General features: G+C 38.0%; 1 protein-coding gene across 3 annotated transcripts in view; it reads right to left on the reverse strand.

Moving 5' to 3' along the window:
• Positions 1-22,832, reverse strand: part of DSCAM (DS cell adhesion molecule) — a 427,035-nt gene that overhangs the window by 284,253 nt on the left and 119,950 nt on the right. The gene's annotated exons all lie outside the window — the stretch shown is intronic.

The following is a 22,832-nucleotide window of genomic DNA, read 5'->3' on the forward strand; positions in this document are numbered from 1 at the left end:
TAGTATCTGGTGTTTTATCATATCCCTTCTCTTTAAATTAATTACTAAGGATGGTGCAGTTGTTCTCGTCTGCTTCCTCCCCCACACACATACCCCTCCCCCCAAAGGGGGATAAAATGGCTTTAATAATTGTTGCAGAAGGAAAATAAGGTTTTTAATAAAGGAAACATTTGCTAAGGAAAAGATAATTATTAAAAAAAAAAAAAAGGGGGGGGGGGGGGCTCCTTTCATTTCTGATAAAACAAAATAATCCTATTCAAATTTAATCTTAACTAACCAAGTGGCTGCTAGACACCTGTGAGGTGAAACGCTTTTTTCCTTCATATTGAAAGGATTTTGACATTTAGCTCACCAACTCAGCTAATGTTTAATTCATTTTCTTGTCTGCTAGTTAGATGAAAAGAAAGAACATTTGTCAACAGGAGGAAGGCAGCAAAATTTCAGCTTTGCACTCCAATCCTAATTTACAAGGGTACAAGAGTCCCAGTTTCTGGATAAAAGATGTCTTAAAAGGGAGGCTGAAGTTGTGATTGCAAACCATAAAGAAGCTACTGGGACTGATGATAAATCCTTTAGGCAAAGTCAAATTTATGACAGAGTTAAAATGGAATATCCTGGCATGTAATGTCATCATGACACTAATGGGATATATCTGTTCCAACAAACTTCTTTCCTCACGTAAAATATATTATTTTCTTTATTTCCTGTTTCTCACCTTGCTTCTAGTCCTATGCTAGTCAGGAAGCACTAACAGAGCATGCTGGAGGTGAGCTATTTTACCTATGTGCACTGCAGAGCTCTTACATGCACTACTACTGTACAGCACTGACAAAAACTCTGCAGACTTGCATGTTCTGTTAAGATCTAAAGAGTAAGAGGAAGAGGATTTTTATTTTTAAGGCATTTGATTTCTCTTTCTCTTTGAGCCATGGGAAAAGCAGTTATTAATCATAGCCAGGAGTCACAGAACAAGGCACACAGTGCAATGCGTATGTGAAAAGTAGACGCTGCCAGTGGAATCACAAACCCTACCTTTCCTAATTGGAGATCCCCTTCAAACAAAAGGCAGGATATATGGAATGCTCTCATTTTCAGACCCATGACTCCTGTTGTAATAATTCAGGCTTTTGACAGAACTCTAAAAAGCTGAGAATCCCCAGATTCCGGTTTATTCCTCAAATGTCTGCCCTTTCCAAAAACACATTGATTTTTATAGGTATGACAAGCTGGTTCAATTCATCTCTCTGTGAAGCAACCTTTCTCATCTGTACACAAACACTAAAGATATTTTCAGTACACCAGAAAGAGTAACAAATGCAAACTGCTGTGGGCTCATATATTTGGTAAGACGACATCCAGAAAGCTGTAGAACTGCTGCGATTCCTACCATATAATGACACTGCACCAGACAATACAGTGCTTGATGGAAACTGCTAAGAAACATATGAAGTACCAGGGGAGAGAAAACAAATGTGCACAAGAATAATATAACCACTGACCTTCTGTTTGTCATCTACAATTCCCCCTCACTCAGGTATTTTGATTTTACTGTAGTGGAGCCTTTGTTGATATTACAGCATAAAAATGAAGGAGGTAGGAAGGAGGAGAGGGGGAATTAACACTAAGAGGAAGGAAAATTCCTTAAAGATTTCATTTATTTTTAGTTCTTCAAACGAATCCATTTGCCACTCAATCTTATGAAAAGAGAGATTGGATCTTTATTGAAATGTTCCAGAGGAGGATAAAATAAAATAACCCTCACCTGGAACAATCTCTACAGCCAGAATTCAAAAACAGGTTTTTCTCTCTGAATCCCTCACAGCCCAGTTACTGCCTGCAGTGTGCACACCACTCATTTCCCAAACAACTATTTGATTCAACTGAACACTCTAAACATTTGAGTATTAAAGGGAAAGAAAAAAATGCCAGTGCATCCACCCAGGTTCAGCACATGATATAAGTAAAGAAGACAAAGAAAGGAGTTCTTTTAAGTCTCTGAACTATGCATCTCTGCCTCCTTCTCCATATTTCCCCAAGAACAGGTATAAGATCAAATATGTTGTATGTTCTGACTACACACTTGCAGAATTTGATGCTGAATCTTTCCTCTACAGCAGTAATGCCCCTGCAGCTTCATAATTTTCTAGCCCATAAATACAGCCTTAAAAACAAAATGTGATCATAAGCTCATACAATATTCTATTTCTGATCCTGCAGCAAAATAAGGAAACAAAGCCACGATATTACACATAATGAAAATAAATAGTAATGAAATTGTGAAGTCCACATGTTAACATGGGTCTCGGCCTTCTCAGGTTTATATCACATTAATATGACTATCCATATGAGCTTCTATTCACTTCAGTGAGGTAGTGAATCTAAACAACAAAGATAACAGCCAAGTGGAGCTTTGTTGAAGCATGATAACCTGTCTTCACGAAAGCACAGGTGACGTGTTTATTCAGGTCTCTGCAATTATCCAAAGCCACAGCTTCCCTGTTTTCACATTTCTTTTAATGGGAGTCAGCTCTGCATCCTGAGTGGATAAAAATCATTAGTGTTCTGAGACTTAAAATCATGAAATCATAGCACAAAGGCTGCAACTGAACATAGAGGGTACCTCACGGGACTGCAGGCAAGATGCTGTTGTTCACTTTCCTGCACCACTCCCAGGCACCATCCATTTAATTCAAGGTAAAATAAACTGCAGGCAAAATTTCACAGCTGGGAGCCACACAATACAGACATTTTTACGCAGACCTTAGGTCCAGCTCGCTCCCAAAATTACCACATGCCAGAGAAACAGCTTTCTCTCTTGTCAGGACACAAAGGCATTAAAAACAATAGCTAATGGGGCTGATATTCCACTGCCACCCAAGCAGATCTTTAGTGCAGCAAGGGCAGTTTCTGCCAGCTTTCAAAACTAGAGCTTCTTATGCTGACTTCATTAGTATATATATTTTTATTATTATTATTATTATTACTATTATTTTTTATAGTATATCTTTCTCCTGCTTACCATCAGCCCCCACTGTAATGTAGCATCCACCTAAACATCAGCTCAAAGAATACTGAGTATCTCTACTCTGAATCTCATGGTATTGTCTGGTATTCTGAAAAGTTATAAACATCAGGAGGTCTTTGTGATCACCAAAAGAGGCTGTCTTGTTGTTCCTTAAGTCTCTTCCACTCACTCAGGAGGGGGTAATAATGGCTTAAAAATAAAAAGCTTAAAAAGAATTAGTAATCAAAGTGGAAGAGACAAAGCTGAGCATCCAACTCATTTACTAGTGCCCACTGATATTATAAAATGCCAGTAAGCCATAGGTAACTCTTCTGTCTGAGCTCTATTTATTTATTTATTTTTATTTTATAAGCCCAGCCTTGTGCCATTTTGAGTGATAGTCCTTTTTGTCTCTTTTTGCCTCCAATCTAATACCTGTCAAAACCATCACATAACTGAGAGCCTTCTCATAGGCTTTAGTTAACCCACTGATCCATGGAAAAGCAGAAATGGGAGTCTGCAGAAGTGCTTTGCTTCCTGAAACCTACACAGATTGCCTATTAAAAAAAAAACAAAACACCGCTCTATTTGTGTATGTTTCTAGTCCTTTGCTTGTTTTTTCTTTTGATGAAGAAAGCAGCAAAGTACAATCCCAGCTACAGTAATAGCTTAACAACATTTAAATTTTAGCAGTGTTGCATGATAAAATATCCCTGGAGATTTCAGAGGGTGGGAGGGAGGACTCGAAAGAATACCAAATTAAACATCTTTGAGTCCTCAGGGAGAGAGTCAGAGGGGGAAGGGAAAAAATGTCATCTAATTTCTCCAGTCAGCATTGTCTGCAGATGCAGGTTAGGAAGCAGACCTTCTGTGGAGAACAGAGATCACTTTGTTAAAATGCTTTTCCCCTTGTATTCATCCTCCCTCTCTTTCTTAGTGCCCTTCATCATTTCCTCTGCCTAATATTTTGTGAAGTGTATGTTTGTTTTAAATTAAGTCCTCTGAAATATTCATTCAAATACTTTCCCACAAAGTGCCTGAACATTTGACTTAGTTAAGAAAAACTACTTTTATCCCACTTTTTTTTTTCAAATAAACTACTTAATTTCACTAGTAATTAATTAAAATTATTTAAAAAAAAAATAAAAATAAAACCAGTGGAGTTATCAAAACCTATCAATAATCAGCTAATGGTACCGTGCATCACAGCACAGGTGTCCTCTACTGATGATTTGTCACAGACTGATACCTTCAATCACACACAGGAAGGTCTGAAGGCTTGGTGTATGGGCTCTGCTCTCAATTATGGTCTGCAGAAAAGCTACAGACCATAGATTGGCTGGTTATTAATTAATTGGCAAAAAAGCAATTTCTGTCTTTTCTCACCTTAGTACCAGGTGACCTTCCCATCCCTGTCCCTGTTCAGAAGATAGAATTAGTCCCCCTGGCAAGTGACATTGTTCACCTCCTCTAGGTATATGCCATCAACTTGATATACTGTTTTCTGCTACAATATGACTATTATGGATGAAAAGAAATAACATAACTGTTCTTTTTTTTCGGTCATACGTGGAATATATTTATAGCTTTGGATTTTTTTCAGCTGCTATAAACTGCATTACTGTCTGCACCAACGCTAATTCCTCACCATATCAAACTATAACTTCCTGCAACACTTCCTAGGGATGCTCCAAACACAAAACTCTCTTCTTTCCTTCTCCATGTACCTGACAGGATTACAACTACCATGCTGGAAACAGTGTTATAAGATAGCTTGTCTTTGTGGAGAGAAGCATTAACAAAAACTAAGAAAAAGCAAAAGGCATATTAAATGAACACTCACAAATGGCTGCTCTGCTTGTCCACAGCAACTTGCTATGCTACTGTGGCTTAGCATAGCTGTGCAGCACACAGGGATGCTTGTGGCAGCCTATAGACTGTAAGCCAGTCATGTTGCGAGCCATAGTCGGGGTGATGGCAGTGAGCAGAAGAGACAGGAGGAGGGGATGATGAGAACTGTGGGAGTTCAGGGTAGTCCTTAGAGGAAGGCTTCAGAGGTTGCATTTCTGATTTTTCCAATTGTCATTTTGGACCAGTGCCGTGTGATGAGTCAGTGCTTGTCACTAGCGGGGTTCCGTAATGGGGAAATCTACAGCAGTATGACAGCCTGTCACCACCAGCAAAGTAAGATGGCACTGCAGAGTTAATAAGCCAGGGAGACCGTAAACACAAAGAAACCAGAAATAAAGAGAGCAAGGAAGAACATGAAGCACTAAATATCAAAATACAGGTTATCTGTGTGTGCTAAATCCCATTTCTGCACATGAAACTGGCTTTCTTGGTGATGCTCATTTTTAAACTTTATAGTCCTATATTTCAGGAAAAAAAACCCTTCAAATTGCTCTCAGACACTCAAAAACCTAAGCATATCCACATGCACAGTCCAAAGAAAGATGTACACACACCTGCATTATAAGGAGATCAAGTCCTAAAACACAAAGTTCAAGAAAAAAGCTGGCTCAATAATTAAATAGCTCTCTCTAGATGAGAGAAGACAGATCCTATGATGGTTGGTCCATAAGGGCCTCAATGCAGGAGGGAAAAAAGCAGGCAGATTTTGATAGAAAGTTGAAATTTGGCCCCATCTTGACAAGCTGGATTCCCTTTGTCCACTTGCTTTGATGATCTGAGAATTCCTCATGTAAATCATGGACAGAAGACAATATGAACCATGCAAATGTGCTGCCAACAGCCAGTGCTGACCCCAGCTTGGTGGCCTGGCTGCACACATGCACTACTCTGTTAGAAGTCTGGGGCTTCAGACTTCCTCAAGCCTCCCAGAAGCATAGTAAATATCAAACACTGTGCTCCTCTTACTCATGAATAGCATAGCATTACTGTTTTGCTCTTTGCAAAGAAGTAGAAAAATGAAAAAAAGTAGAACATGGCAACTACTGAATAGAGAATTGTCTGAAATTCCAAATATTGCTTTCCCAGCACTGTCTGTTTTAAGGTTCAGTGACAAGAAAATGTCACTCTTTAATGAGTAAATCCAAAACCATCATTTGGCCCTTATCAAAGAAGTAGAGTTTGAATGCTCAGACCACATGCTCTTAATTTTCTGCTGAATCCCTGGACAGTCACATGGTGATGCAGCCTATCTTTCCCAAAACTCAGTTTTTTAAGTGAGTAAGCTCTTTTCTTCTTACTTTGACTCCCCCTCACAGCCAGATCCTTTCTTGCCTAAAATTCATTTACAGCATGGAAAGAGCAAAGCACCTTCCTGGTGCTTGCCAACTGCACAGTATTTTGGCCAACTATATTAAACCATGCCAGAAAAAAGAATTCCAAAGTGTGCATTATGTTCATTTCTAAACCCTGTTAACTTAATTAACTATCACTTAAATGAGCACTGATCTTAGACCTAAAGCATGTGTGATAAGGTATTTTTCATTAGGCAAAAGGAAGAATTTGAAATGTGCAAACTACTTGCAACAATAGAGAAGGCTTCCATCACAACACTGTATATAACGCAGACTCAGTTCATGGTCACTGAAAGTTTATATTTTGTTCACACTTGATTATGCTCTTGTCAGTATGATTTGGATCATGAAATGTCATTTAGGCAATACTATCCACCAAGCATGAAAGCTAACGCTCCGCATTGCCAGTACCATTTAAACTGCAATAAGACCAAGCAGTATGAAAAAAAAAAAAGATAAAAAAAAAACAGTAAAAGCTGTATTTAACCTGTGATGCCACTGGTAGATTCACAGACTCTGAGTGTCTGATCAATAGAATTACAAAAGCACAAGTCCTCAGATCCTTACAACCTGTGGTCATATAACCATCTCTGAAAAGGAAAAAAGGTAGGGAAAGGGCCTGTGACTTAGAACTGTAGTAGTTTTTAATAAACTCTGATAAACACACCAGAAATAACTAGAAGACAGGCACTAATGGGCACTAATAATTTGCAAGCAAAAAGTTATCTCAGAACTCTTATAAAAAATAAAATGTTATACCTGGATGTGACATACACTGAGAGATAAGTTTGCAATCAAATTAATTTGGTAACCCACCACAAAGCATGTACCATAAAAACTAACTGCTATTACTAGAACAGAGAGGTAAACTTGGCTGTCAGAGCAGGTAGTTAAGTGGGATAATGAGTCTCTGCTCTGTGCTTGACCTGGTACTGCAAAAAGTTTGCTCCCCACAGTATCTTGGGCAGAGTAAGATATCACTTCTAAAAATCACAGCTGGACAAGTCTATCCTCTGTTCTTCCCACAAAATGAGCTCTTGCTCTTAAGAGTATTGTAGGCCAGAAGAAGCAGCAAAATACTGTATTAAGCTGATGCCACCCACATTATGCTGCTATCTCACATCTTTTTTCAAAAGAAAACAGAATAAAGAACTCAGGTTGGCTATCAGAAAAAATTTCTCAGTAAGAGTGGTGAGACAGTGGCACAGGCTGCCCAGGGTGGAGTCAACATCCCTGGAGGTGTTCAAGAGCTGTGCAGATGTGGCACTAAGGGACATGGTTGGTGGGCATGGTGGGGGTGGGCTGATGGTTAGACTAAGTCACCTTAGGGGTCTTTCCCAGCCTTAATGATTTTGTGAACTCATGTATAAGCACACAGCTATATATGTCACAGAGAAAGTTATACTTACAGGCTGAAACAAACAAAGACAGGACACTCAGTAGTTGCTCTGCTGTCATTAAGGCAGATTAAAGCATAAAAACAGTCAAATACCATGACGGATCCAAAAATAAGCCCACTGATTTAAACAGAGTTGCAGTCTCTAAATGTGGACTTCTTCATGTGTCCAGCCAGCTGCTAATCTGGTAAGATTCCATTCAACTGAGAAGAAATACTTTCTTGACTCTCAAAACAGAAACATGCTGACTACAGAAGCCTCCTGCCCTCCTGCATCAGTGAGTACAGAAAAACTCCAAATAGCAGTTAGGTTTTTGGTTTTCCCTTATGTCTGTAAGAGGTGGGTAAAGTGATGCACAAGCTGCCTTCTTCTGCAGTTTCCTCTGAAATACCGTTTGTACCATTAGGTGCTACTTATACTACCTGTTCCAGCACTGCTCATTTTGCTACTGCTCCCTAGTTATCAACATCCTTGGTTTAGTCTCTGCACACTCTACACACATATCAGAACACTGTTTACCAGCATCTGATCATTTGATCAGGAATTACACTTATTTGTTTCTTAATAAAATATATCAGCATAGATGCTTTCCCTGTAGCTCAGCACCAGCAAATGTTTGCCTTCTACTCACCCACTACAGTATCTCTTCACAGAATACACAGTACTTCAAAGCAACCCTTTGAACCTGGATAAGAGCACAGCCTTCATACATGGCTTAATTGTGCCTACCAGAAGATACTTAGTTTAGCAAGAAGTCAATTTGCATACTTATAGATCTTTTCCCCTTCCAGTCACAGTATAAGGAGAGAACACATTGCTAAAATAATTCACCGTACATCAAATCAGATTTTGTTTGATGCATTCAGCCACCTACTGTCCTTAATGTATTTTCCTGGCACATGCACATACACTGCTTCATGTGAAAACATTTATACTAGCACTAATTATTTTTTTGCTCAAAGTTGGAAAAAAATTAGAAATTAGGGATGAACTCAGCTCTTCAAAAGAATCACTGTATCTGAGTTCAGGAAAGGTTAAAGACGCCGCCTTGCAACACTGGGGCCCGGGGTTCGAATCCCCCTGTGGCACAAGTGGTAGAAGTGCCGCTCTGCTACACAGAGGCTCGAATCCCGGGGGCTGGACTCGATGATCTCTAAGGTCCCTTCCAACCCGCACGAAACTATGAAGCTATGAAGCTATGAAAGGGAGAATTGTTATTCACTATCACCAACACTGGAGTCAGTTACAGCTTTACACTGAATTTACAGTTAAACTTAAATAAAATAAAATAAAATAAAATAAAATAAAATAAAATAAAATAAAATAAAATATAAAATAAAACAAAAACTGGTTATCTTGTGTTAACACCTACTCAACATAGGGAAAAAGCACACATCTCAAAATTTACCACAAAGAGAAAGGCTGCAGAAAAGAAATGAAAAGGTCTGCGGAGTACGTCAGTAATTTACCAATGCACGAAACACTGTTTGTTCTCTCTTCACATGAAACAGTGAGTGTTCAGAGCCAGAAAGATAATTTTACTTATCCTTCAATGTATTACACAAAGAAACCACTCCTTTTAAAAAGTCTAATCTGCCAGATAAATCTGCCTTGAGAATTTTGTTTACACAGATCCATTTCCACTGATGGCAGGACACAGGAAGAGAGCTGGCAAATATACAGTGTTCTCTTTCCAGTTTTGTCTCCCTACTGGTGTTATCATTAAGGCTGAACCTGCAAACTGAGTATACCATCCATGCTAGCATTGCTCAGAGGTTCATCAGATTCACTGTCACTGACTCACTGGTTGGCTGTTTTTTCCCCTCTCATTTCTGGGTCAGTGAATTCTTATGCGTGGCTATTTTCCAGGCAACTGCTAACTGCAGCAGAGCCCCAACTATTAATTCAGTGCATTTCAGCTTGGAATATAATAACATAACAGAATTCAATACAGAGTCCTCATCATTTGCATGAGCATGTGCACATATACTGAACTTCCAAAATATCACCTATCACTTCTGGATAAGAAAATATTCTCTTGAAGACAAAGAACCAGGAAGAACAAAAGTTCTCAGTATAATACCAGCAGGTTTCTGACCTTGAGTTCTATCATTTTCAGTAAATATTTTCTATGAGCTTGAAAAGCAGGTGTGTACTGATTATATAGTGTATTTATGTATGAAAAGAACATACAAGTGGACTTCAAAATACCATTGTCCTGGGATTGTACACATTCATCAATTCAGTGACTTCCTCAATAATAAACATTCCTGCAGGATAATTAAATTTCATCAGATTTCTGGAGTTACTTTATTTCTTCTGGAATTTCTTTGGAGACATTTTGAACATTTTATATGAGTTATTCAGCTACACCACTTTCCAAAACACAGGAATTTAGGCAAAACTTCATACACCTTTGAACAATTATCAGAGGTATAATTGAAGGTTTTTAAGTTACTTTTGTCATTAATGAAGAGCAATCTCCCTGCTCACTGTGCTCTATATAGAAATGATATGTTTTGCCTTTTTGCTTTAGAGTTGACTTCAAGAAAGCCTCCTTCAGATGGAAAAAAGCAAAGTATCAGACAAGGAGTAAAAATAATTGAGCTGCTGTAAGATAAGTATCAGTAGCATTTTGTAATGAAAGAATGTAATAAACTGAATGAAAGTAACTCATATGTGTCATCAGGTACTTGTCCTGACCCTGAGACATATTTGTTAAGACTTCTGCCTGACGCCAGCTGCACAAAAACAATGACAAACTGAACAAGCAGTGAGCTTTGCAGCACTGCTGATGGTCGAGAAAGGAGCAGAAACAGAGATCCAGACACAGAATATGGTCAGCTGTGACCCTATATGCTGATAAATACAACAGGACAAGGCCTCATATTTAAACTCCTCAAATCAAATCCATGATTGCATCCATGCTATGCAAAAGTTAGTCTCCATGCCCTCCAGGCCTTCAATAATTCTTCTGCAGCTGACAACCTTCCTGTTCCACCAGGTATTTACCCATTTCAAATACATAACATAGTGCAAAGGCTGTCTGCCACTCCCAACAGCCATATTTTCAAAAGTGAGAAGAGCTATGTGATATTCAACTTGGTAGAATCTGATACTGCAAAACCTTCTATAATAGAGAGGTAGAACACAGTAAGATTGTAGGACTCATCCCAGCTTCAGTATTGCCCCTACTGCCCACTTGGTAAGGGGATTTAGGGCATTTCAGCTCTGCAGGCTGTAATATCAGGCTGGTGCAAGACAAAGTCACACCCAAGAGCCCTCTAACAGCTAGGCAGTATTTGCACAATCAACACTGGACATTCTGGTACCTCAGCTCACTCCCTAGTCTTGTTTTATTTAGTAGTACAGATGTGGCCATTGAGCCACATCTAATAACCATTTACATTAGCTGCAAATCATTCTGTTCACTTTCACGCCACTCTGGTTACTTTAAGCAAACTGGAAATAGGCCAGATGTAGTATGGAACATTACTACCCTTGTTTTAGGAGAGAGATTAATCCATGTAAGAGCATTTTGCAGGAGCACTGTTAAAACTTCACCTCATCCCTCCTATTACAAAGCACAGAAATGTTGCTTCAGTGATTCCTGCACTCTTCTGAGTATCCCTTAATTATCCCAAACATATCTTTTATAAGGCAACACAAGAAGTGGACCTAAAAATGAAACGTAGAAATGACCACAACACTTTGAGGCATGGCTACAATACAGCTACATTAAAAATTAACAAGTATATTCTAACAAGCCCATAGCTTCCAGTTTTTATTGTACACATGAAATTAGCAGCTTCTCCCTGAGTATATCCTTATATTAGGGTAGAGCCATTATTGAAAACTAAACATTGCCTTTGATAAACAAAATAAATCTTGCTCTTTAACTTACACACAATAAGACGCATTTTCAGTACTCTAGGCGTAACATGATGCAGCACTGACAGTAAAACAGCAAGGTCCAAGGCTATAGCAAGTGAAAACTTGCAACAGCCATGGGCACAGAAATAAAGAAGCTTACTTCTGGAGAGCCTCAGATACACCAAAATCTCCAGTGAGATACTTATGCCACCATTTCCTTAAGTGAAATCTGAGAAGGGGTGGATTCTGGCTCCACCCCTTCTGGTCACTCAGGTGCATTTCCACTACACTGGGTTATTTCAGATTTCAGAGTTGTTTTTTTTTTTGTTTTTTTTTTTGAGCTCTAATATAGAGACTGAGTGAGCATCTCAACAGTGCTGCTTGCAGACTTCTGCTGTTCATTATTCCCAGCACACAATTCAAGAATAACAGCAATACCTTCTGCCTCAGGTGAAGAGACTGAGAAAACTAACTTGCAGAACAAATCAGTAGGCAGACTTACAAAGTCTGAGAATGGCAGTAAAGTCCTCAGTTAAGCCACCACTGTGCACTTGGTGTTATTTGATTGTCCATCTTCTCCTGACCACTCAGAGCTTTGCAACCTTTGAGGTCCAGACCATTTGGGGGCTGAGGCTTACTGCTGCTTGCACTGTCTTTCTGCTTCTTAGTAGTATACACATCAATTACCAGAGCAAACTTTTCTTTGCAGTGTTCTTTTATTCTCTCCCTCTGATGGTTAACAAACATACCTGAAACTCTGCTTAGCATTCACACTGCATTTCCAAGCCACAATAACATTCATAAACAGTCCCTGATGTTTGTAAAATGATCAGACATATCACAATTTTCATTTGTCAGAATAGAAAACAACAGTCATTTTGTCAAGAACAGGATAACATGACCTTATCCCACCTCAAATTCTGATGGGAATTGCACAGCACTTCCTGTATAGCTTGAACAGTGATGAGAATAAGCAAGATGACAAAGTAACAGTAATGCAAAACCTAAAAAGAAGTAATAATAAAAAAACAGATAATGTTTGGACATTCATAGTACATCAGGTGTGTTGATCTCTAAGCTAATGAACCCCTCTATTTTGAAGTACTGGTTCAAAAAGTTTCTGGCATGAATATAAATTGCATGCAAGTGAGAGAGACACTGTCTCTTGGTTCATTCCTCCCACCTCACGGTCAAAAACTTTTCCTTACACTCATGATACACCTGTGGCAAGAAAAGCAACTGTTTATATGGAAAAGTAGTACAGGGAATACTATGCATTTTTATATATTTTTAATATTTTTTAATATATTAAAATATATTAATATAGATTCATATGCTTTAATGTGGCAAGCAACTGAGAGTAGAGCTTGCAATGTGGGGCTGAAGTTCCATACAGATGACTAAGCTTTCAAAGGACTCAATGATCTAAAAGCAGATAAATAAGACTAACAGATGCTCAATTAGTAAAAACATTGTTGATTAAAGTGATATTTCAGTAACTAAAAAGTATACAAACAGTTCTATTGCTCAAAACATGAAAAGTAGAATGCATTTTTTAAAAGTACACTCAGCTGATAAATAATTTTCTCATCTACTGTCCCTGCTGAATATAAATAGACTTAGGCAAATATTTCTTGAAACCAAACAGTTATGTTTGGGATTTTTATGTTTGGTTGTTTGATTGCTTTGTTGTTGTGTTTTTCATTTGGTTTCGTTTTGCTTTAATGTGAAAGCTATCCTAGAAACTACTTTAATCAAAGATTATGAGTAATACACCAGGTTACATTAGATAGATGGTTGTGATGATAGAAAAGTGTAAAAAAATTGAAAGTACTTAAAAAAAATGTGATAGTATTTATGTTCAGTAATTGACGAAGGCTGAGTAAAATCTAAAAAGTATCACTGCATTAAAACATTAAGGAAGCTACTAAGGAATAAATAAGTATTAAATAATTATTTCAACATCAATACCAGTTTAATAGAACTAAATCACTAGTAAGCACACTCAGGGTTGGTCCAAATGTTCTCTACTTCATATTTGATGTTTTTTACATTTCCCTCTCACCTACTGACAAATAGAGCAGCTGTTTAAGTCACTTGCCACTGTACTTAGCACTGCACACTAAACTCATCATAGAATCACAGAATGGTCTGGGTGAGAACTAACCCTTAAGATCATCCAATTCCAACCCCCCTGCTATAGGCGGGATACCTCCCTCTAGACCAAGTTGCTCAAAGCCTCATCCAGTCTGGCCTTGAGTGCTTCCAGGGAGGGGGCATCCACAATCTCACTGGGCAACCTGTTCCACTGTCTCACCACCCTCACAGTAAAGAATTTGTTCCTGATATCTAGTCTAAATCTACCCTCTCTCCTCTGTGAGTTTAAATCCATTTCTCCTTGTCCTGTGACTATGTGTCCTAATAAAAAGGCCCTCCCCAGCTTTCCTGTAGGCCTCCTTCAGATACTGGGAGGCTGCTATGAGGTACCCCTAGAGCCTTCTCTTCTCCAGGTTGAAGAGTCCCAGCTCTCTTAGCCTGTCCTCATAGGAGAGGTGCTCCAGCCCTGTGATCACCTTCATGACCATCCTGGCCTGCTTCAACAGGTCCATGTCCTTCTTGTTTTGGGAGCCTCAGAACTGGATGCAATACTCCAGGTGGAGTCTCATGAGAACAGAGCACAGAGGCAGAATCACCTCCCTCAACCTGCTGCTGGTCATACTTGATGCAACCCAGGATACTGTTGGCCTTCTGGGCTGCAAGCACACATTGCTGACTCACGTGGAATCTTTCATCAGTCAACATTTCCAAATCCTTCTCCTCAGGACTGTTCTCAAGCCATTCTCCACCCATTCTGTACCTGTGCTTGAGATTGCACCAACCCAAGTACAGGACCTTGCACTTGGCCTTGTTAAACTTCATGAGGTTGGCCTTGTTAAACTTCTCAAGCCTGTTCAGGTTCCTCTGGATGGCATCCCTTACCCCTAGCATATCAACTGCACCACTCAGCTTGGTATCATTTGTTTCCTTTGTGTACCTCTCTTATCAATCTAATTAAGGCAATAGGTGTCTTCAAAGAGAGAAAAAGCGAGAGCGACAAGCCATTCTGCTTAAAAGCATCACCCACACAATATGATCGCTGTCTGTTCTGGTCCAAAAAGGAGGAGGAAGGCAAGCAGACCTTTCGTACATCAACAAAAACACTGACTTTAAACAAGTGCTGAACCTATTTGTTGAATAGTTGCCTTCTCCATATAATTCAAGGTCATTTCCTGCTAATCACCAGCCAAAACATGGTAAACAGTGCCAAGCAAACCCATCAGGACTGCTATCATCATTCTATAGAGGTTATAAGATAGGTTTCTTACATTAAAATTCAAATTTTCTTTCCATCCAAGTAGGCAGCTTAATTATCTGCAGAGATCTGGAATTAGATAACATGTCCTTTACTCTGTTACCACTGCAGAGTCAGAGGATAAATTCTGAAGGCTAGCGGACAAAAATCAATTCACTAGCCCAAAAGATATATCATAAGTTTTGTAATTATTTTAAAGTACAGTCTCTGATGTCAAAACTTTACATACTACCTAGAGAAGATCTACTACTTAAAAAATTGCCACAAAAAATTATGCATCCAAAAGTATTTAAGAAGTAGCAGTCTAGAAGAAAATAGACCTTAATTACTATAGAAGAAGAAAAAAAAAAAAGAAAAAAAAAAAGAAAAGAAAGAAAAAGGGGACAGAAACTGGCAATATTTTTCTGTTTTAGTGAAAAATATCAACATTGACACCAAAATGCTCTGGGACTGCATTCATTAGGCTATAGTTTCTTCAGATTAAAGAATAGAAAACACAGTTGTAAAAGAGAAAAATAATTAGTCATTGTTAATCTAAGAGTAGTATTTAATATTTTAAAAATTAAAGAAAGAAAGCAACCAATTTGATCTGCATTGCCTGCTGTATTGTTTCAAGAACTGAAAACAATGCTTTATTTTCTGGTTTCTTAAAATTTTTCTTAAAATTTTGTTAATTAACTAAAATTAAAGTTCATTAAACAATACTTTCTAGAGTGACCCTTCATCTTTTTCCAATATACCTACAGTTCATAGCATTAAAATGGCTAAAGATTTATTTGTTGTTCTTGGAGTGAGGAGCTGGATCAGAAAACCTCCAGAGTTTCCCAACAACCGTAACAATTCTAGGAAAAAAGCTCCTGTCTCTTCAGAAATTGTTCCCTGCTATCTTAGTTGGGCACATGGTATCAATTACCATAATACTGCAGTTCTTTTGCACTATTTAATATATTTATTCTCACAATCCTCCTGAGAGGTAGGAAAGTCTATTATCCCTATTCATAGATAGAGGACACAGGTGCTGAAATGTAAATGGTTTCTGTCAAACATTTTTACTGTATTCTGCTTATTCAAGGTCCCTTGAATTGTATGTATGAGGACAGTTATGCATCCTTATAACATTCTTAAGTCCCTCTTGATTGTGTCATTGTTATAGTTTCATATCTGATAACTTCAGTAACTTCAAAACACTTGAAAAAAAACAGGTTTTGCATTTTAATTTAATCACGTGAGCATAATTCAAACTCATGCTAAGACAGCAGCTTCTGACTTGACAGCCTACACTCAACATTAATACAGCCAAACACTCAAGTAACTAGCATGATTATTTCAATGGCCTGTTAAACACACGGACAAGGTGTGGATAATATTTCATGGATCTCAGATGAATGTAAGAGCTGGCTGTTAATGTGAGCATCACATTGCGGTGAGAAACAGTTTAGCAACTCTGCTTGGGGAAATGAGATCAAGAGACAAACTGCAAATGGGATCCTTAGCTAGGGAATCAAAGGTGAACTGCAATACAGTGGTTAACACAATTTCTTAAGATTTCCATTCATTTAAATAATTCAAGGATGTCTCCTCAGGTTTGTGATCCAAAACAATATTAGTGGTTTAGTAAATCAAAACAAAATAAAAAGGAAAAACAAGAAGAAAAAACAGAAGCTGTATCTTAAAACTCTATCAACAACACATGTTGGTCTACACTTCAGTGAAATAAGTTGCTTTGATGTTGCCAAAATTGGGGAGCTATAAACACGGAGGAGTTTAGAGAACGATCAAAAATTCTGTGAGCCAAGACAGATCCTAGGCCAGTAGAGCCCCCAGACCTACAAGCATTTTACATAGCTCTTAGCCATTTATATGAAGAAGCACAGCTTTCATTTTTAACAATAACACATATAACATTTATAGTGTCAATATATCATAAACACAACAAAGTCACCAACAAAGTAACCTGGATAGGTAAGTACTGAGTTTGGTATAAAATCACCCAATTTTGTTACTGAAATCTTAATCACAATCCCTCACTCAATTTGTTTCCCATGGAGCCATATTCTTTTGCTTTTATGTAAGCTGTTCCCTTTGTGGCAGATTGTGTTAAAAGTATTTTAAAGGAGACCCTCAGCGTGCAGTTAAGACTCTTTCTATCAAAGGTTGAACAACAGAGTTCTCTATAGAAAGGGTTCGCTCCATTTTGTGTTCAATCTCCTGAGCAGTGTGAATTTATTAACTACTTTGAAGTGGTAAAAATGTGACGTGTGTGTGTGTACAGATGATCCAAACTGTACAAAAACCAGCCAGGAAATCAATAAAGCAGCTTTTTAACAAATGCATTTCCAACCGATCAAAAGAATAGCCTAACGGCTACATACAGCTGATCTAACAGTCATTACATTATCATTTCAAGGAAACATCGTTTGCAACTGAAAGGTGAAGTCTTTCCATAATGAGCTCCTTCTGAGTCAGCAACAAGACTCTTTTTTATAATGTTGAGACAAAATAAATATGTGGCAAACAACAGGGAGGAATTGTTCTGTGCAAACAAATGTTCTTCTGCATGCAAAGGCTCTTCCTTTGAAATGGAATCATACATAAAAGAAACAGAGAGAGAAGGGGGTCTCTAGCAAGACCCTTTAATTGGGAGAGGAAAATTGTAGCTCATTGGTGATAGCTTCTACAGGATGAGTAAGAAAGGAGGAATGCACTCTGTCAGACATTAGCAGATTCAAATAAATGCTGAAGGCAGAACAGGATTTGAGCAGGCCTTAGAGAAGTTATCTGATGTTATCCACAGGTCTCACAGTTCAAGAAATGTTCTGTTCCTGGTGGTATCAAAGCTGAATGCATTTTCAAATGAAGAGGACATTAAACTCAAAATAAAAGGCTTTATTTTGAATTTAAGAGGCAATAAAAGGTGCAGATCACATCCTCAAACAGAATAAAATACCAAACATCCACCAATGTATGACCCTAATTATACAAGTGGACCTTTTTTTGTTTGTGTGCTGCTTCATCTACAATAACAAGCAGGAGAGTGAGGTTATTTCTGCAGTAGGCATTTGATTGCTTGACCCAGAAATAACTGACAGCAGTGATAGATTAAGACAGAGGACACAGTCATCCTTTTCCTCCCCTCCTTTACTCTAAAGATTCTCTTACAAATAAAACTGGGTCCTAAAAATTACTGCTGAGAGTATAAGCAGCTGCTCCAAGTAACTGCAATACACTACACTTTTTCTAGTAATTATGTGGTTTTATTGTGCTGTTGTTGGTTATTTTTTTTATTTTTTTTTTTTAAGTATCTATAAGGTAGTGAGTGGCTTGGGGCCACCACATTGCCTTATAGATCATTCCAAAACAGGAAGGAAATTCAATATTGTCAGAATATCTTCAGATTACACAATCAAATGGAACAAAAATGCTGGCTCATGAAGTATCCCTGCCTAAATCCCCACCAGTTAAAATTACCTATAGCCACTTCTTAAATCTATGCAGGGAGGATAGTTGTGGGCATCTCAGACTAAGGGTGCAATGTAAGGGAGAGGATTTATTTTTTCCACTGCATTTGTTAGAGGAGTTCTGATAAAGCAAGTTATTGATGTAAGGCTGAAGCTCCTCCATTTTCCTCAGTGCCTTAGCCTGTCTGTACTAACGTAGTTTGCCATATAAATCTTGTTGGCAGTAGTGCACAGGAGGGTTCCCACAGGGACCAGTAAAAGAATCAGAAATTCTTGTCCCATTATCTGCCTTCACAGCACGTGCAGGAGAGTCAGACAATTCCTTCTTCATGTGATAATCAGCACTAAACACTAACATAGGATTCATTGCCTCTAATGTTACAGCTTCTTTACTAATGTCTATGGGTAACGGTCTTCAGCCTAGGCTTACTTTATAGCAAATGGATAAAAACAGATGCTTTTATGGCACAGTTTCTCTGACCAGACATAAATGCCTTCCTCAGGAAAAGATTAATCACACCCTAGAAATGTCTCTTGCTCTTGTATCTTAATAAGAACATAAGATGACTTGCTCAGAGGTAGCATTTACACCATCGATGTTTATATGAGATAAGCTAAATCCCACCCTGACAGTCTGAAGAGTTATCCTACTTTGCAGCCTGCTGTTTTGTTTGTGTTTTTTTGGTTTTTTTTTGGTGACAGCATTTGCACACCAGCTCTGTGGAATACAACAGCTTCAAAAGGAAAAGAAAATAGAGGTATTTTTACGGAGTTATTAAATTTTACCTCTCCTGTCTCTCTGCAGTTTGACTTTGCTTCATGTGGCATGTATGTGGGATTGCACTCATGCACACATCTCTGCCAAACGTCCAGCATGAGCCGAATATCATTTTTTTGCTCCAATACTATTGACCTTCATGCTTTCACTGACTTTGAAAGCTTGTGGCTTTATTTCTATTCCTCATCAGCCCTATTAAATTCTTCTTACACACTCCCTTTCTTATCTCCTATTACCAACTATTTATGTTACAAAGTCTTCTTTTACCTTGAAGAGTTTTTGAGGAATGTTGGAGAAAGAAAGCAATAAACCAGTGTGAAAACGTGGAGCGAGGAAGAGGAACAAGAACAAAGCAACAGTTTTATGCACAAGGCATTCATTTTCCCTTTTCCTAGAAACCTGCAGCTACTTTAACCAGTTGTATACTCGAAAAATAAAACAAAGAAAATGAGTGAAAAGTTGGAAATTTCCAACCATGCATCATAAATCAATAATTTTTGGGACATAAATTGTGCATGAAATTTGCTGCAGGTGATAAGAAATAGGGGAAGATCCTTTGGCAAGAAGCTTTTACTTCTAATACACAATAGCAGAGCAGCAATCATTAAGGTGATGCAGTTTCCTTCCCTACTTTATTTCTACATATTCCTTCCACGCTTCAGTTCCTTTTTGAAGTTGGTGATATAGGAATGCATTCTCTTTCCAAAACCCCAGGTCAGATTATCCTAAATGCAGTTATACATCAATATTGAAAATTGGGTTTTAACTGCTGCAGCCTGAACATCTTGTAACTTTTCCATAAAGTTGATGGCATTTCAACTATTCTCCTCGCTTGCAAAATAAGCTACTGAAATAGGAGGTTTTATCATTTTCATATTTCATACTCTTAATTGTGGCATTCATATTACTTCTGTCTTGCTGCAAAGAATGCTGTACCTTTTAATATATTTCATAACGTGGTCCTGCAACAGTTAAAGATCTTTTCAGTTTTCATTCCTAACATGTCACTGGTGCATTTGAGTACACCTCAACATGAATATTTACTCTCTCATTTTCTGCTACAGATGGTAGCTAATATTAAAATGTTAATAACTGAGTGAAATGACCAAAAGCTTTATAAATTGACCCTTCTATCCCCCCCCCCCCCTCACCAAACACCACCCTCCCAAAACCATAGCTAATTTATATGATAATTAAAAGGAAATGGGAAACTGTCAAGTTTCCCTGAAAGTTTCTCTGAGGTGAAAATACTGGCTGATACTATTTTTGCAAGAGTGAAATCAGCATGAATATTTTTTGTTTAGATAGCAATAGAGTTTTCTTTTCCTTCAGTAATATAAAATGTATGAATGTGTTAAAATACATAATGTACAATGATAATTCTTAGTGAATTCTCAATATATAGATTGAGCTACATAATTGGAAGGGCAAGGCAATAAGCACTGACTTACTTCTAAATAAAAACGTAAGAATAGCATGAAAGAAAAGACCACTAAAAAAGAACAGAGTGTTCTCAGTCTGGCTTTTATCTTGTTATGCTGGTTTTTGCAGCAGGGACGTTTTTTGTTTGATATTACAAGTATCAAACAATGGGTCTCATTTCTTCTCTTCCAGTACAGTTTTTAAGATCAAAACTTGATGAGCACATCTGCTGTTGACAAATGCTGGGGCAAGTAAAACAAACACAACTGAAAGGTCCTAGCTGCTGCTGCTGGTGCTAAGAGTATTTGCTCTTCCCTCACTATCACCTGCAATCTCACTTCATGCAGATGGCATCCCAGCTGCTATGTGACCATCCAAAAAAGGTCAGTTTGCACACAGCTCAACAGGTGACATTTTATCAGCACAGTAGAAATTTCACCTCCTCTGCAGCTGCAAAATAAGGACTCTCTAATTGGTTCGATACAGACTGCACATTCAACTCTTTCTATAAAATCTCCTTTGTCAACCCCGCATAAAATAGCCAGGCCACCAAGCTTTCTGTTCTAGTTTTCTAATGCATTTTCATTCTATCACCATTTTCCACTTATTACTTTAATAAAGCACTTAAATTGCACTCCATAACTACTTATTCACATGTGGCTAGCATGCACCTTTGGGATCTGCACGTTATTATCCCATATGTGCTTGGCAGTGGCAGCTGTGTGGCAAAGGCATTACATCAGTTGCTTTATGGTGCAGCCGAGTGATCAATACATGAACAAAATCACTTCAGTGAGTGATTAGGGCAGTAGCAGAACACTGACATATTTTCCTAACATCTTTACAGGGTACACTCACAAGACAAATTCAAATGTTTCTGATTTCCAATCGGGGTAACTAAAATAAGGTAATAGATATGAGGAAACATACACTGAGATCATTTCTTCACTTTTCAGTGTTGGCAGAATTTCATCCTAACATTAAAATGAATACAGATTCTAAATGATAAGAGGAAGACTCTCAATTATTCTCAATTACAGGACTGCAATTCTGAAAGACAAAGGCGTTTCTGCCTTCATATAATCCCTTCCTAATTTGATCTTTTTCCACTAAAATAAAAAGCTGAGTGTAATGCTGAAAACTGTTATCTCACAATATCCTTCTGTCTTAACATTTGAAATTTGCTCTTTCCTATACTAATTTTCTATTTTACCTGACAAGAAAATAAGAAAACAGGAAAACAGATGGTAGTGTCCTCTGCTTATGACAGAATAACAACACCACAAGATGCATCAAGCAAGGTTATAGTTTCAAGTGATCCTTCCCACCAGTTGAACAAGACCAGGAGCCACAAGGAATATTTTATTGTCAACACAGTGGTTCACTTCTGGCATACAAAGAGATCTACTAGTTTCTCAGTTACGTTCCAGAGACCTACATATGGCCATTTAATTCAAATACAAGTAGCAATACTCTGTGGTGAAGGAAAGGAAAAAATCTATTTGATGTTCAAGATCATAGAATCATAAAATGACCAAGGTTGGAAAAGACTTCCAAGTCATCTAGTCCAAGTGTCCACCTACCGCTAATGTTCTCCCACTAAACCATGTTCCTTAGTACAACATCTAAGTGTGTCTCTTGAACGCAGAACATTTACTTAATACAAATTAAACCATTTTCTTCAATCAAAAGGAAGTAAAAACAACCCTAAGCACTCATCATTTCTGTCCCCAATTTGCTTATTAATCTCTAGCCAGATAGGAATTACTGATTTTGTCACACTGCTTCTGATTACCCAAAAAAAAAAAAAAGAAAAAAAAAAAAAGAAGAAGAAGCCCAAGATTGAGACTCAGAAGGATTAGCTCTGAGCTCTGTGTATGCAAACATTTGGATCTGCAAAAAAAAAAAAAAAAAAAAAAAAAAAGAATAAAACAGTAGGCACAGAAGATTGTTCAAAGATGCTTATTACACCCTTGTTTTAAAACCTCTGACACAATACTACAGCATAATGGCCCAATGCTATTTGTTTTATTCTTTTGCTCTGAGTCCCTGCTGGGCTTACATTCATTTTGCTGCAAGCTACTCCTTAGTTTATATGCTTATGCAGCAGCTACTTATCTGCAGCAATCCAGCTCAGAGTTTTTCTGGATTTTATGGCAGCACTGCTTCAGATTAACTACTCCCTGTTTTTCTATGAGACAGTTAATCACTGTACTGCTTGTTCTGTTACTGGGTAATCAAAAAATTAACAGCAATCATCCTATAATGGCAATTCTGTGGCATTA

This window comes from Coturnix japonica, chromosome 1 (genome assembly GCF_054131305.1).
Source record: "Coturnix japonica strain WE chromosome 1, WE-NBRP24, whole genome shotgun sequence".
In the NCBI taxonomy this organism is placed as follows: Eukaryota; Metazoa; Chordata; class Aves; order Galliformes; family Phasianidae; genus Coturnix; species Coturnix japonica.